At 37.6% G+C, this 18,368-nt stretch overlaps 1 protein-coding gene across 2 annotated transcripts in view; it reads right to left on the bottom strand.

Moving 5' to 3' along the window:
* Positions 1-18,368, bottom strand: part of LOC139726197 (tyrosine-protein phosphatase non-receptor type substrate 1-like) — a 104,918-nt gene that overhangs the window by 44,807 nt on the left and 41,743 nt on the right. For both annotated transcript variants that reach the window (XM_071637264.1, XM_071637265.1), the window contains one exon: positions 15,378-15,495. The gene's annotated coding sequence lies outside the window, so the exon portion shown is untranslated. The remainder of the gene's footprint in view (positions 1-15,377; positions 15,496-18,368) is intronic.

The following is an 18,368-nucleotide window of genomic DNA, read 5'->3' as shown; positions in this document are numbered from 1 at the left end:
TGATATCACAAATTCAAATTAGTGATATCACAAATTTATTTCGTGATATCACAAATTCGAATTTGTGATATCAAAAAATCATTTTGTGATATCACGAATTACCATTGGTTTTTCACGTGAAACCTATTTTTGATATCAAGAATTCGAATTTCTGATATCACAAATTCATTTAGTGATATCTCAAATTGAATTTTAGATATCACAAATTCGAATTTCTGATATCACAAATTGAATTTGTGATATCAAGAATGGATTTTTTGATATCACAAATTTGATTTCTTGATATCACAAATTAAGTTCATGTGCTACACTTACGGCAATTTGTGATATCACAAATTTAATTCTTGATATCACAAATTGAATTCTTGATATCAAAAATTTGATTTTTTGATATCACAAAATGGAATTTGTGATATCAGAAATTAACTTTAAATGTAAAAAAGGCTTGCCATACGAACGTATGGCAAGCCATATTACTTTTTAAAAAGATTTTCTGATATCACGAATTCCCTTTCGTGATATCAAAAATTCGAATTTCTGATATCACAAATTCAATTTTTGATATCACAAATACCCATTGGTTTATCACGTAAAACCAATTTTTGATATCACGAAATCGAATTAGTGATATCACAAATTCAATTCGTGATATCACGAATTCAATTCGAGATATCACGAATTCACATTCTTGATATCAAGAAATACATTTTGTGATATCACTAATTCCAATTTGTGATATCATTAATTTACATGGAATTTCAGCATATATCTTTCGCAAAGAAATAATTTGATTTCGAGCATTAGTTTTGCGCTGAAATTCAACCGTAAATTCTAGCGTTTGTTGAGCGCAGAAATACACAGGGAATTCGAGCTTTAGTTCAGTGCAGAAAACCAACGGGAATTTGAGCGTTAGTTGAGCGCAGAAATACATACGGAATTCGAGCATTCGTTTTGCGCTGAAATGCAGCTGTGAATTCGAGCGTTAGTTGAGAGCAGAAATACACAATGAATTCGAGCATTAGTTTTGCGCTGAAATTCAACTGTCAATTCGAGCGTTAGTTGAGCGCAGAAATACACAGGGAATTCGAGCATTAGTTTTGCGCTGAAATTCAGTTGTGAATTCGAGCGTTAGTTCAGCGCAGAAATACACAGGGAATTCGAGCATTAGTTTTGCGCTGAAATTCAACTGTGAATTCGAGCGTTAGTTGAGCGCAGAAATACATAGGGAATTCGAGCATTAGTTTTGCGCTGAAATCCAAATGTGAATTCGAGCGTTAGTTGAGCGCAGAAATACACAGGGAATTCGAGCTTTAGTTTTGCGCTAAAATTCAACAATGAATTCGAGCGTTAGTTGAGCGCAGAAATACGCTGTGAATTCGAGCATTAGTTTAGCGCAGATATTCCTATGGAATTTCAGGTGTTATCTTTACATAGTATATAACGATAGTTACAAAAAAACCTAAATGAAGAGTTTTGGCAACTCGTCTTCATTTAAAGTGATTAGGAATTGGTTTTAAAAGAATCGATGAAAATAAATCGTTTAGCAACATATCTAAAATGCCATTATTTATATGTTGTCAATTACTTCAAAGTCATTATTACATTCTTTTTTTCCTCCATTTCTCGCCACTGATTTGGCAGAGACTGGTTGACTTACAACTTTTGTTTGCGTTTCTCTTAATACTCTGTCATGTGAAAGATACTCTCTCCCGACCTCCCCCTGTTACTCCTCCGAGTTAATAAGAGAAGTTTCTCATTGCGCAGATTAACAAAATTGAAGTCCTTCGTACCACTGCTTTTTTCTTACTACAAATTCTAACTGTTTGTTTGCCATGCATACTGCTGCATAAACTCCTCATAAGATCTGGATATCTTCACTCTTCTTGATCTGGTCTGAAGACTTTTGGGCTTGTGCGTTCCAGTTTTGTTCTCCCTGGTTTTGGTTCTTGAAATAACTTGCCTATATGATTACACTTTAAATTATTTTACAAAATCATAAACATACTGGGGCAGGCAAACTGTACACCCAACACAATTGGTTTTAATGGATACACCCCTTTGTTCTGGAGGACTGATTTTGAGGAGTGAGAAAATGTCTTTAGGAGAAACACGTTGCTTTATGTGACCTTCAGCCGACACCAGTGGTGGACATTAAATTGGCAAGTTTACGACTCCCTCTCGCACCCCGCATGACTCACAGTCTCTCTCTCTCTTATTCTCCGCTGCTGACATACACAGACCAGAGGGTTGATTGCCCTCGGTCGGTCCTCCGCAATACAAACACATGGTATATGCTTTTATAACACACATACACATACAACCACACATAATTATCATCGATTTGGTGGAAGAGTCTACTGTAAAGGGGATTACCACATGAAAAATGTATCATAATTAACAATAATGTAGTAATAGATGACAATTTGAGGACCAAAACGATGAATTAAATGTAAGCCCTAAGTGAACATAGTATCATTGAATTCATGATAACATGTTGCAAAACAATTGATTTGTATCAATAATTCATCGAATATACCTTGACGATCATTTAGGGAATGATGGATGTGTAAATCTCTCATATATAGTTATTGGTATTTTGAACATTGTTCTAAAAAAAGTTAGCAGTAGTATACCTTCCATCTGAATATCAGCTCAAAAGTAATGTTCCAATTCCCTGTGTATTTCTGCGCTAAAAAAAACAACAAACAAAACCGCTCGAATGCACAGTTGAATTCAAGGGCAAAACTAACGCTCGAATTCCCTTTGTATTTCTGCGCTAAACTACTGCTCGAATTCACAGCGATTTTCTGCACTAAACTGACGCTCGAACTCCCTGTGTATTTCAGCGCTCAACTAACGCTCGAATTCACTTTGTATTTCTGCGCTAAACTAATGCTCGAATTCACAGCGATTTTCTGCACTGAACTAACGCTCGAAATCCCTGTGTATTTCTGCGCTCAACGAACGCTCGAATTCACAGTTGAATTTCAGCGCTAAACTAATGTTCGAATTCACTTTGTATTTCTGCGCTCAACTAACGCTCGAATTCACAGGGATTTACTGCACTGAACTAACGCTCGAAATCCCTGTGTATTTCTGCGCTCAACTAACGCTCGAATTCACAGTTGAATTTCAGCGCAAAACTAACGCTCGAATTCACTTCGTATTTCTGCGCTCAACTAACGCTCGAATTCACAGGGATTTACTGCACTGAACTAACGCTCGAATTCACTTTGTATTTCTGCGCTAAACTAATGCTCGAATTCACAGGGATTTACTGCACTGAACTAACGCTCGAAATCCCTGTGTATTTCTGCGCTCAACTAACGCTCGAATTCACAGTTGATTTTCAGCGCAAAACTAACGCTCGAATTAACTTTGTATTTCTGCGCTCAACTAACGCTCGAATTCACAGGGATTTACTGCACTGAACTGATGCTCGAATTCCCCGTGTATTTCTGCGCTCAACTAACGCTCGAATTCACAGTTGAATTTCAGCGCAAAACTAACGCTCGAATTCCCTGTGAATTACTGATATCACAAATTCGATTTTGTGATATCAATAATTCAATTCGTGATATCACAAAATGGAATTTGTGATATCAGAAATTCGCATTTGTGATATCACAAATAAGAATTCTTGATATCACAAATTGAAATTAGTGATATCACAAATTTATTTCGTGATATCACAAATTCGAAATTGTGATATCAAAAAATCAGTTTGTGATATCACGAATTACCATTGGTTTTTCACGTGAAACCTATTTTTTATATCAAAAATTCGAATTTCTGATATCACAAATTCATTTAGTGATATCTCAAATTGAATTTTAGATATCACAAATTCGAATTTCTGATATCACAAATTGAATTTGTGATATCAAAAATGGATTTTGTGATATCACAAATTCGATATCTTGATATCACAAATTAAGTTCATGTGCTACTCTTACAGGAATTTGTGATATCACAAATTTAATTCTTGATATCACAAACTGAATTCTTGATATCAAAAATTAGATTTTTTGATATCACAAAATGGAATTTGTGATATCAGAAATTAACTTTAAATGTAAAAACGGCTTGCCATACGAACGCAACATGCTGCCTTCCCCATTTTGTATCAAATGTAGTGACCCCCGAATGAGAATAGTGCTGGCTCAATGGGTCAGCGAACAACACGCTAGGCTACAAGAGCTCTGTGCTACAAATCTCCTAACCCAAAATGGCTGTCCGAGCGAGCCACGAGAGCTTCCGAATGGACGCAGAGAGGCCAAAAGAGCCACGCGTCTTCTGGCCTCTCTCTTCCAATCACCGCAGCTCGCGGTGACAATGTTTGTGTATGATGCGTACACACACACGCACACACACACACGTGTCTCAGTGGCAGCATTGTCCCACACGTTTATGGATATAGCACCGAGTCTGTCATAGTCCACTGCCTGGACTGTTTTGTGTGAGCATTTACCGCGCGCACACACCGCTACAGCACGCGTATGCCCCACCGTACGCTCGTGTATTATTTGCCACGCACGCACGCATCTCGACCTCCAAAACAGTCCAGTCTGGTTTGCCAAGTCTCCCCGAAATATTTCGGAAAAAATTGGCCCCACCCCCACCCGCTCATTCATTTCGAGCATTCTGATTGGTCGATGAGATCGCGTCCAGCAGGCAATTTGCGGGATCGAAAAAAGTCGATCGATCTCTAATCAATAGTCTTATTGGAAACAGGTACATTGCATTTAGCAATATAACATACGTATTTTACGCCAATATTGGTATCAATCTCAACATATATTACTGGCATTTCAAAATTATTTTTCTTTTTATTAAAAATTGCTTAAATAGTATATCTTAGAGATCATAAGAGGAAAATGAAATTAGAACGTACATAAACCGTGCGTAAGATTAAGACTAACTTCTACTCGTTCCCACAACTGTTATAAATTAAATTATAAATATCACAATTATCAACATTTTGGATCTATTTTTCGACAAAAAAAAATAACAATTCAAAAATCAACAATTAAAAATTGATAAATACGTATAGAAAAAATATTCGCCCATTTAGCGAATCGTGACCTATCGTACATGTCAATTTCGAGGTGGCTTTTACTTCTCGATCGGGGATCCCCCGTATCCCCCGGATCGCGTGTACAGCATACAGCTTGTGCAATGTGCTTTTCGTATTGATTCCGGGTCTTGCGTTTTCCGACCAAAATCTGTGCAGCATTTCAAGTATTTCCTCCAAATCTTGTTTACATGATCAATGGATGTCAACATCAGCGTCTCGACGTCGCTTTTCTGACAGTGATAATGAGAAGAGCATTCAATGCAATGTGCTACTGAGAAGCTTGGATTCGTTGACGGTTTTGTATGGGGAGCGGCAGCAGAACCAGAACTCAGAAGTCCCTACTACACGTACTCGTTTCTCCGTGCGTGGTCATGATTTTATATTTGTTTATCTCCCTGCCGACTGGTTTCGGCAATAGTGTGGTGTTCCAACTTCCAAGCTGCACCGTTATGCGTTGATATTCTTCGCAAACTAGATCTACATGATGGACCAGACTCTCCGAAAGCCGTGGCTCTTGTTGTCATGCCTTTGAAGTCTTTAATTTCGGACCAGATCAGCAGGGCTATAGATCTTGCTTGGCCTGCGTGACAAAGTCAAAGACTCAAGCGGCCTAGCGGTAAGCTAATCAATTTAGATCTATCCAGTTTCTAAAAATGATTCGTCAAGGAAACTTTCATTACGTGTCTCTTGTCTTGAATTACAAACTGTAACTGTTTTACAATCATTTTTTGTTGTTCAACTAGTTGAACAACAAAAAATGATTGTAAAACTATTTATGTCTGGCCTCTGGGCCGGGTAGGGTAAACACATGGCAGGCTTCTACTACAGTACTATATCTTGTGAGTGTTAGTACTAGGTGTACTGAGTTAAATCCCGTGTAATTGTGATAAATTGTTAACACCGTAACTGCACTGGTTTAATTGTTTTGTACAGTACAGTAACTACTGTAACTTTCTTGCATACAAATGCAATTACACATAGGCCTACTGCCTTTTCATAGCTTTAGTCTGTGGGCTACAGCCTGTGCCTCGTCGGCTTTGCTCCTCTACACAGAGGAGCAATCGAGACACACGCTGTGGCCCACAGACTAATTCTTCATGTGCATGTACATTGAGAAAAAACTCAAATGGGAACATGCTTCAGTATGTAAATGTACTCATTCTTGTTCATCTGTAGAATAAAATTATGCTGTCTTATGGCTATGTGATATGCATCGTAGAGACTGCAGGCATTATTAAAATAACTTATGTGCAATGTAGAAAATGTTTTGCTTTTTTTTAAATCTTACTGTTTTTTTTTTCTTATTTTTCAAATAGGGGGACCGCATCTGGAGACACCAAAGCATTTCGAGCAGCGTATGGAAAATTGGGTGAATAACGATCGAAACTCAAGTCGTCAGTCAGTCCCGCTGTTGCCCTGACAGCCACTGCAACCAGAGATGTGCGTAGCGGTATAATCGAAAACTTTGGTCTTCGCAATTATGTGTGGGTAAATCAGTTGCCGGACAAGCAAAATATAAAACATGTTGTCAAGTCTGCTGCAAGAGATTTAGATACAATGTTCAAGTGGCTGGCAGATGACTTGAAGACCCATGGTGCATGTTGTGAAAGGATGATAAGAAAACCTGGCAGTAATGTGTACGCGACCTTTATGGCACTGCTTCCAGAAGGTTGCCGCAGGTATGTTAATAAGTTTATATGTACCACTGGAACACGGAAACTGATATCCAAAAGGAAATTGTTGACAGCATGTTGGCAACAGATGGTGAAATCAGAGTTCTGATAGCTAGCATTGCGTCTGGCCTGGGTGTTGACGTAAGCAGCGTACACAGTACGGTTTTGTGTGGATACCCAAGTGATCTAGACGATTATATCCACTTTTTAAAAGCACTCAATTTTCAGGCCTTATCAGATATACTGGTAACATGAAGAATCATGTACAGCTGTACAGTTGTACATCGTAGCTAAAGTTTTTTTTTTTTTTTTTTTTTTTTTTTTTTTTTTTTTTTTTTTTTTTTTTTTTTTTTTTTTTTAAACTGAAAAATGTTACGTATACATGTAGCTTGTACCTTTGGGCTTTGAAAATTGTTTTTTTTTTTTAGAGAATTCATATGATTGTTTTAAAACAAGAATCCACTGTGGGTGGTTTGTAATGGTGAGTGGTTGGTACATTGGTTTCTGGTGCACCTAAATTTTTGCAATTCCACGCTACATAAATAATACATAATTTTCTTTTTATCACTGCAATTACTGTACCTTGCTCTTATTCATAGAAGCAAATGCAATGTACATTTGTACACACCTACTTTTCATACTGTACTTTGTTTTTTAGGCATGAATATTTTCATTTCATTGGACATGTTGATGGGTACATATCGTAATTACAAGTGATAAGATTATGGAAAAGTTGAAATATTTTAGTTCAAGGTTTTGTTTTTGTGATGTAGTGGATTACATGTACGTATGTACATACAGACCATGCCAAGTGGGGATGGGCTGTGTGTTTTGGGTGTTTGGGTGGGTGTTTGAAAATTGAACTGTTATGCGGTTTGTCTGCACATGTAATTGTACATCGCATATTCATCCATGCATACATGTACATACAAGTGTACACATGTGTACGGTAGGCCCTATGTTTTTGAGTTGTACAACTACCAAGAACTTATTTACATATACTTTCTTTACATACAAAATCATTCATGAGAAGTACAGTATGTTCTTTGGCCCATTTTGATAAAAATAAAACTAGTTCTGTTAATGCACATGAACATTTGTACCTGTAGTTTGAACTGTGTAGCAATGAATTTATTTTCTTCTTTTTTTTTGAACTTCGAAGCAATTTTTTTTTTTACCAACAATTGTTGTAAAACACAACAAATGAAAAAACAAAATCTTCAGTGGGACCAGGAAGATTTCTTTGTCATAACTTGTAACTAGTTTGTGTTAATCCTGTTTTTTTTTTTTGATGTGTAATGAGAGTCTACTACACATGGTAATCAGACTGAAATGTGACATATCATATCATTTCTCTGACATCAAAATTCAGAGTCAAACAGTTTACAATGTATTTTGTTTGAAATAATGCACTGTTATTGAACAATGATTATAAACTATCATGAATATACAGTAAATGTATTGTATATTACAGTACTTGTACATGTACATATACAAATGAAATTGTATAATGAAGGAATTTCAAGAGCATGGAGAAACAATAGAAAATTTAATTTCAGTTCCTTATGAGTACTTGGTGGCACAGAATATCCAACTTTAAAGGCACTTATACACCTGAGGAATTATTTTGAACATCCTTCCCAGAGTGACAACTTTTTGAACTCATTATTGGCAGTTGGGAGTGGGATGCTAGCTTTGAAACTTCCTTGGTAGTTGGTACAACGTTAACAGTTTTACCATCATGGCCAAATTCTTATAATGAAGGCTTAAGAAGTAATGTGATTAAAAAATGTACAAATTATATGTTCAAATTACACTACTTGTAGTCCATTTGTTTTCACTTTGCTGTCTGCTCTTACTGGACATGAAATGATGAAGACTACACAGTGTATTTAACAGAACATATATTGCACATGTACAATGTACATGTACACTGTACATTGTACATTTCAAAGTACAACAGTGATAAATTGACGTATTTCCTGACCACACCTCAACACTGAAAAAAAAAAATCTTAACTTATTTACCTATAATTAGCCGCCATAGACGTGGAAAAAAAAAGTGAAGTCTACTACATTGTAATTACAGCGGCATGTACAAAGTATATGTACAATGTTTTAATTTGGATGTGAATTGTAATAGGGGGTTTAATCAAATTGCTAACATGTGAGTGTGTGTGTGTGTGTGCACATGCGTGTATGCGTTTGTGTGTGTGTGTGTGTGTGCACATGCGTGTATGCGTTTGTGTGTGTTGTGTGCATGGCCCACACATTTCCCAAGCATAATTTCATGCTGATATCCCCCTTAAATGTTTGTAAATTAGAAACAAACAAGTTGCTCTGTCATACAGTTTTTTGATATGAATAGGCCTACTTATCTAATAATGTATATATACATGGAGCTACTATTTTGAGCAAATACAGGTATGGCTTGCAAAAAAAAAAGGAGGATATGATTGGATATGTATATATATATATATATATATATATATATATACATATGCAGAAGGGCAGTTCAACCAAAACTGTTCACTTCTGTAATTGCAGAGACCAATCTACCAATATCTCTGTAGCAAAAATGCCCTTAAGCGTCTTCATCTTGCTTTACTAAATTTAGCTTTATTATCATGGAGACTAACAGACAAAAGACTGAGTGACAGGGTATTCTTACAACAGGGATATTGGTCTGATTGTCTCTGTTACAGAAATTATCAAAGCAAATAGTTTCGGTCTAACTGCCCAGTAGGCCCTACATGAAGTGGTAATAAAATGATAAAAGTTTTACAAACTTAGCGCAATTCTTTAAATTTAGACTGCTCTCTACTAACATTTGGGGAAAAGAACAAACAAAAAAGGCATTTTCTGGTTCCTTACATGTACTTCAAAACTTTGCACTACAAATTGTGTAATGTATCCCCTTCACCTTCTCCACCCCTGAATATGCTTGATATCTTGTATACCATAGCTAAGTACGGTTCATAGAACCCACATCTCACAGCCCTGAGCTTACATTCCAAAATTACATTGTTACTTAGTGGGCCAGATAATATTGAAAACGGGTGAATACAAGTGCCTAGGTCAATTAAAGAATTTCTTTAATTTCTGAATATTTCATCATACAATATTATTAATGAAGAATAATTAATGACAAAATTATTTCCTTTAATGAACATGATTGGCACAATCCCCCCCCCCAAAAAAAAAAACAAACAAACAAACAAACAAACAAAAAACACATTGATCCCCTTTACCAACAATAACATCGCCAAACAAATCTTCCAACTTTTCTTGAGGTCCACATCTCACGACCTTCACAGAGTTCTTTGCAGTTTTATGTAGTGTTTGGACGTTAGAGGTGGCACATCACAAATCATACATCGGCGAGCTGGCGATTTGTAGCTAGCCATTTCCAATCTCAAGAATAATATTCAAGTCATCATCGAATCTGGGCACAACAAAGTCCAAAACACAACGTGAAAGTAGGTCCTAGATGACTGCAACCATAACTTTCAGCCAGTCAAAAACGTTGCACGAATCAGCTGTGCAACGGTGCATGGTACGGATCACTGAAGTACTGAGTTTCGCATTGCATTGTGATCAAAGAGTTTGGCTCTTTGATTGTGATAATGTGTGTTGTGCAAAAATGCAGGCATCTCTGTGCACATAATTAGTAATTGTTGCAGATCGCACTGTATTCACGGTGCCTTGTGCAATGCACACAGCTGGCTGCAGATCGATCGATCCCACAGAACTCTTTTCTGTGATCGATCCCTTAGTTTTCATGCATACGCAATGAGCTTGCGAGAGATAGGGCATTACGTCAGCATACCTAATATGAACTTTTGACCCTACGCACTGTCAAACCATTCTGGACGGTTTTTTTTTTTTCGGACAGGTTTGTTGGCGCCCTCATCGATATCGAGCGGTTACAGGGGATAGCGCGATAAGCTGTGGAGCGCGCGTGGATGCGTAATGAAAAAAAAACGTCCAGAATCTGGACTAAGTCTGTCATTGCGCAATTGCATGCACAAACTTTGGTCGTTCGGAGTTTACGTACAGTAGCCTGTCTAGTAACCGCTCACCCCTTAGCGCACGGGTGTAGTTGATGATGACCGCGAATATCTGCCCTACATTCTCGAATACGCACTGCACGCACTGCAGTACGCGTGTGCGCAATGCTAAGAATTCGATGCTCAAACAAATTGCAATATTCAAAGTATTCACGACTATTTTATGATTAGGCCATGGGCTAGTATGGGTCAACGTGCACCCCCGCTGCACCTAACATTCATTGTTGTTTCCATGTAGCCCTTGGTCTGGAGAGTCAGAAAAGTGATGTTAACAAAAAAAAAAGTTGGGTCCCAAGACCCGCCCCGTGACGTTTTGTGACGTCACTTCCGGAACGACCTCTTCGCGTATACGGGGGAATAGCATTTGGGTATTATCCTAATAAAGTGGTCCCCATGCCTTTATTTTTCAATGATAACAAAAGATTGTGGTATTTCTAGATTCCTCAGAAGATGGAAAATATGATGCAAAGCAAAGTTTGGCAATATAAGCCCTCAGTTTGTCGTCATCGACAACGAAATGGGCAACGATGTCGACAAAATTCAACAAAATTTTACAAAATGTGTTCAATTTTTCAAGTTTCACCCTTTAAGTTTGTATATTTTTGTGAAAAATTTGTTAAATGACTTGAAATTTGGTCTGGATATTAAATGAATATCCCTTTTTATGAAAACAAAAGATTTTGGCATAATTGAAATCCGATCTTCTGTAGACATTCAAGTGCGCATGCGCGGTGTCTAAATTAGCCTCCGAAATGCCATTTTTGATGTCCAATATCAAAAATGAGTTACAACGAATCCTTTTATCATGTAAATTCACAACACAATCAGCAATCACCTGATTGAATAAAAGTTGCCTTGAAATGAGAAATCAAAGATGACTATGGTTCTTTTTGATGATGACGTTGGTCACGACCAGTGGCGTATCTAGGGAAAACGGCGCCCGGGGCAAGCGCGGAAATATACGCCCCTAATTTCTGAAAAAGGGTTCAACCCCAACCCCATCCCGGTAGGGACTTTATGCTTTTTATATGCTTTTTCAAGCACTGAAAAGGGGTCTTTTGAGAGTGATTTAAATGTAATAAATTATGATCATTTTTGGAGAGCGAGCGTAGCGAGCGAGCCAATTTTTTTTTTGTATTTCAGCTTACAAAACATGGAATTCTTGATAATTCTTGATAATTCTTGATAAATGGGTCAACCTAGCAGAACTTGACTTTTTCATATTTTCTGAAAGAGCGAGTCTTCTTTTACATTATGCTAAAATTTGGTATCATAAAACGGGCAGGAAAATGTATTTTTTTAGCAGTTTATCTCGAACATTTTTGGTAGAATAGTGTGATTAGGTGTGTCTTTAGAATCCCTTTTTTATTTCTCAGAAACCTTGTCCATACTCTTCACTTTCAACTCTAATAACTTTTGAAGGGATAGCGCTACTGCTTTGAAAGTTGGCATTAATTGTGGACAGAATGTGTTAATGAGGCATGCCTAATTTCAGTTTGATTTGATAATCCCTTCATTGTTGTTACTCTGGTGGTTAACTTTCTGTTTTTTGTCCCATTCATCACACAGCCAGCACGGTTTGGTAAAGATTAAGCGCTTGAATAGACACTGTACTTCAGAGCCTCTTTTCTCAGTTCACACTTTTCCTGAGTTTGTGCTTTATTTCCAATATTTAGATAGGTTAGGAGAGTCCGTCTGATTTGAGTTATACATCATTTTAAAGCTTAAAGTCTGTTCTTTCAGAATATGGTCTTAACTACAAATTTATGTCTGGCGACTTTTTGTTTGTTTTGAGGTGCAGAGTCACATTTGGTAAAGTTATTCACAATAAAGTATCAAAGTGAGCGGTTACTAGTCAGGCTACTGTACCATAAGGGATGACGCTCGGCTGCCTTTAATAAGGCACATTGGCAACTTTGTACAAGTCGCCTTCTTGCCTCCTCTTTTTAAACAAGGCGCTTTGGCGACTTTTGCTCAAGTCGCCTTCTTGCCGTGTAGCCATAACCAAGGCGTCTTGGCGACTTTGTCAAGTCACTTTCACGGCGCTTGTCGTCTTAAACACTGCGCCTTCGCGAGTTTGAAAAAGTCGCCTTGCCGAGTTTGTACAAGTCACCTTCTCGCCTTCTTGTCCAAAGGCGCCTTGGTAAGTTTGTACAACAGTGGCCTTCTCGCCACGTCGTCTTATAAAAGAAGGCGCTTTAACGACTTTGTACAAATCGCATTCTCGCCTTGTCGTCTTAAGCAAGGTTCCTTGGTGATTAATGAAAGCAACCTTTTTGCCTTTTTGATCGACAAAAGGTGCCTTCACGCGTTGTCGTCTTAAACATAGGGCCATGGCAACTTTTGTACAAGTCGCTTCCCGTCTTCTCATTGGAATCAAAGCGCCTTCGCGACTTTGTACATGTCGGCTTATCGCCTTCTCGTCTAAACAAAGCGCCTTGGTGATTTTTTACAAGTCGCCTAGTCGCCTTTTTGCCCGAAACGAGGCGCCCTTGGCGACTTAAACAACTCGCCTTGATAACGTATGACTTCCGTAATTTTCATTCTTCGTATTTAAGACATGGTTTGTCGCTGGGAACTATGTGTTTAGATATAAAAAGAGAAATATGGAATTTGTGGGAAAACTTTGTGGGAGTGACTAGGCTCATGACACGTGGCTACTTTAAAGGTGGGGACCACAAAAGGTTAGAGGAAACCCTAAACACAAACTTGCAGAGTTCTCCTTCCTCACAACTAACATTGCGCTCTCCATAGGTGACAATTATAAAAAAAGCAGTCCTCTGAAGTCGGATTACCTTTTTTATATGCGCTGTATAATAGCGCCTTTTATCAGGATCTGTTTGTTCCACCTTGTTTTTGGATATCTCGGCAATTTCAAAACCGATTTTCATCACATAAACTTTTGATACCCTTTGGAATTGAGTATCTGAATAATTATAAGAACGACCCAAGTCCATGGAAGACCATTTCGAGTAAACTTAATAAAACTTCATATCTTTTTGTATTTGTCCAATAATATTCTATTCAACTGTGACGGGAAGGCAACATTGTATATGTGACCCTGCACCACAAAACAAAGAAAAAGTCGCCAGACATGAATTTGTAGTTAAGACCATTTTCTGAAAGAGCAGACTTTAAGCTATAACTCAAATCAAATGGACTCTCCTAACCTATCTAAATATTGGAAAGAAAGCACAAACTCAGGAAAAGTGTGAACTGAGAAAAGAGGCTCTGAAGTACCGTGTCTATTCAAGCGCTTTATCTTTACCAAACCGTGCTGGCTGTGCGATGAATGGGACAAAAAAAAAAAGAAGTAAACCACTAGAGTAACAACAATGAAGGGATTACCAAATTAAAGTGAAATTAGGCATGTTACATTAACACATTCTGCACATAATAAATGCCAACTTTCAAAGCAGTAGCACTACCCTTTCAAAATTTATTAGAGTTGAAAGTGAAGAGTGTGTACAAGGTTTTCTGAAAGGAAAAATGGACTCTAAAGACACACCTAATCACACTTCTCTAGAAAAAACGTTCGAGATAAACTGCTAAAAGACACAATTCCTGCCTGTTTTACGATACCAAATTTTAGCATAATGTAAAAGAAGACCTGCTCTTTCAGAAAATACGAAAAAGTCAAGATCGGCTAGGTTGACCCATGTCACTTGTATTTTCAGTCCTCACGGAAAATCAGTGTGTGCGACTTTATGTTCGTTTTGTGGTGCACGGTCACATATACAAATTAGAACATATGAAGAGTTTGTTTGCAAAAACCGATAAGTCCATATTTGCCATATGGAGATATTTGCGATTAAAGGTCAAGAAAAATAAAGAGAATAAGAAAATTGTTGCTTCTTTTGACCATAACTTCAAAAATGTACCTTCCTATATAGTTACCAATATATCATTCAAAAAGTATTATTTTGTACTTTATGACAGAGACTGTACTTTAAAATCTTCAAAAATGGACTTATCGGTTTTTGCGAACAAAATCTTCATATATCATTTTGACAATTATCATTTACATTAATTGTGGAGAGGCCATTTTGTGTGATGGACTTGGGTCTTTCTTTGATTCGTATACATAATATTCTGCTATACAGATGAGAGGATGAGAGAGGGCGCTATAATATGAATGTAAGAATGACCCAAGTCCTTCATTCTTACATTAATACAATATTTAACTCATTCATTTCTGGCACTTCCGGGGGTAATTAGGATTTAACATTTATACACAAGATGAGTCCATTCATAAGCTACAATTTCCTACGTCAAACTGAATTTTGCCAAAAATTGGACTTGGGTTGTTTTTATATTCACGTCTTCAATTACATGCTCTTTGACATCTCATAGAGTGGTTTCTGAATATCTCGCAAAACGTTAAAGCTAAATCCTCACCCTGACCAGAACTGTACACACCCATTAGGGATGATGAATATTATCAGGAGTTATTTTTACATGGTCAAGTTTGCTCCTTTTACTTTTCTGTAACTTTAGTTTTATATGCAACGGTGGTCACAACGGTGGTCACAATGATGGTAAAACAATAATACTCACCGACTGCAAAGACTTCAAAGTCGATCAGTTATCCCATGGACAACAATTCCTCCTCGTGAATCTCCTGGAGCAGCCGAGGACAATTCCAGCGCGTAAGAATCTTGCGAGACGGGAGCTCCTGGTCATTCAATATCAATTGGTTTTGGAAACTTAATTGTAATCATTTATATAGTGATTCGGATTATATTACAATGTTTATAAAAAAAAAGGAAAAATTTTATTGCGAATCGTTACTCTGAATGCAAGCCCCATATTATGTGGGAATCTCTGAAGTGCTCAATTAGAGAAACCTACAAAAAAAAAATTCTCGGAACAGGAAGGAAAGAAGTTAAAAAGAAAATACTCTATGAGATATTTCGGAATTCCAGATGAGATTAAGTACATACACTGTACCAGTAATGAATTTTTTCTGAAGAACTGAATATCTTGAATTCTAAATTAAACAAAAATTTGGATTATGAAAACCCAAGGCATGAATATTCAGTCCAAAGTTCGTTTGATAGGAGAAAGGAGAAAGGAGCTCGAAATGTTTTTGTGATATCAAAAAAAAAGAGAGAGAAAGGACGGGTGAGAAGAAAAGTCGATGTAGAATTACAGGTATCCTTTACCTTTGGGAGCAATGATGAAAAAAAAAAAGATAAAGGCGATTACTACCCCCGATTGCTACTCCCGCAGCCTAGATTCTTATAAAACAGAATTGAGCTTGGATATGATAAAAGGTTATTATTGTGTCTCTCTGTCTGTCAAGATCTGAAGTAAATATGCAGTTACCATGGCAACACATCAGGTACAAACACAAAGAGTGTCTTACATATCTACTCCTATAGATTATTATAGTGCGTACATACTTGAATTTGAAATGAATCGCTTGAACACTGTGGAAGTAGTTCGCTCAACAAAGTTTTGGGGAAATCGTGGTTAACATGGCAACGCTTTTTCTGACAAAAAAGAAAAAAAAAACCTACACCTCAATGCCATTTTGTAGACCGAATTTGAGTTCAACTGCTTCAAATATGTGAAAGTAGTTCACATCACAAGATTTTCAAACAAAAATAATAAGATAGAGGGAGACAAACTGAAGAAACTCACACCTGAACATTTTGCTGAACCTTCACCCCTCTGAATAATATCCTTCTGTCATTTATCCTATGCCTTGTCCGCCTTGGACTACTTAACATAACAATGTCGGAATCTCGAAGCTTTGGCATTTGTTCCATGTTCATCGTGTCACTGCCGGCAACCAGAGACAGCCTGGTGTTAGGTTCGCTGCCCAGAAAGCAGTAAATGACAGGTTCGAGTCCCACTGGTTCCTTTTTTCGGACATGTTTGTTTATTTACAGATCAGAATTGCGACATTAGGGTGGGATTTCACGGAGCACGCGAACGATTTGCGAAGGACGCGAATGGCGAAATCCAGCATTCGCATTTTAGTCTGCAAACGATCGCCAAACGAACGTGGGGGTTCGGAAGCGTAGTCAATTGTTCGCGAATGTCGTTTTTACTTCGGCGAGAATTTCAAAAAAGTTTGAAATTTTTTGCGAACCTTTTCCGCATACTTGGTCGTGATTTGCTCGTGAATTGTTCTCGAAAGTGTCTTTAAAGCCTCGTCATATGCGCAAGACCTTCGCAAGACATGCGCGATGTTCGCAAAATGTTCGTAAAACCCCAAACAGACTCCGAAACTTTGGAGAATGTCTCGCGTATGTTACGCGAAATCTGCGAAGTTTTTCCAATCATTTTACGACGTAATCGCAAACTGTTCGCGTACCTTTTGAGACATTCTCGCGAACGTTTAGTGCACGTTTGGGGGATGTATGGCCTATACGTTTTCTACAAATAAAAATCGTAGTGTACATCTAAACATCAAACAATTATTAACAACTATAGTAACAAAAGAAATTAAAGACTAGCAAAGAGAAACAAATGTTTGATATACAAAAAAAATCGCAGAATACACTTAAAGTTAATCTTAAGTATGTAAAATTTCATTTGAACTATCCTAGAGATTATGTCTTGGAGGAACTGCAAAAAAAAAATCAAATGCTTTACTAGTGGAGATAGGTCCTAGGGAAAAAAAAAATGTAGGCAAGCACACGATAGAGAAATGAGAGAGAAAGAAAGGAGAAATAGAGGAAAGAAAAAATTCAACTCAAGAATTGGGTACATTTTCTCCCATGATTATTGAAAATTGTTCGTTGTTCGCATTTCTGTCGCGTGTTCTTTGTGTACGTAACATGCTGTACTTCAGCAATGATACACACGACATTCGCACATACGTCGTGGAAACTTCGCACAAATTGCGCAAGAATAGTTTACCGACTTCATTGTCGGAACACATTCGGAGAAAAACTTTTCCGAATGTTGGATTTTGTCATTCGCGTCCTTCGCAAATCGTTCGCGTGCTCCGTGAAATCCCACCCATACACCTTAGGGTGGGATTTCACGGAGCACGCGAACGATTTGCGAAGGACGCGAATGACAAAATCCAGCATTCGTATTTTAGTCTGCAAAAGTTCGCCAAACGAACGTGAGGGTTCGGAAGCGTCGTCAGTTGTTCGCGAATGTCGTTTTTACTTCGGCGAGAATTTCAAAAAAGTTTGAAATTTTTTGCGAACCTTTTCCGCACACTTGGTCGTGATTTGCTCGTGAATTGTTCTCGATAGTGTCTTTAAAGCCTCGTCATATGCGCAAGACCTTCGCAAGACATGCGCGATGTTCGCAAAATGTTCGTGAAACCCCAAACAGAGTCCGAAACTTTGGAGAATGTCTCGCGTATGTTATGCGAAATCTGCGAAGTTTTTCCGATCATTTTACGACGTAATCGCAATCTGTTCGCTTACCTTTTGAGACATTCTCGCGAACGTTTAGCGCACGTTTGGGGGATGTATGACTTCTACGTTTTCTACAGATTAAAATCGTAGCATATATCTAAACATCAAAGAATTATTAACAACTATAGTAACAAAAGAAATTAAAGACTAGCAAAGAGAA

Source organism: Diadema antillarum, unplaced genomic scaffold (genome assembly GCF_040938485.1).
Source record: "Diadema antillarum isolate AM-2024a unplaced genomic scaffold, OU_Dant_1.0 seq00000081_RagTag, whole genome shotgun sequence".
NCBI classification, from domain to species: Eukaryota; Metazoa; Echinodermata; class Echinoidea; order Diadematoida; family Diadematidae; genus Diadema; species Diadema antillarum.
This window is presented reverse-complemented; position numbering and strand designations above follow the sequence as displayed.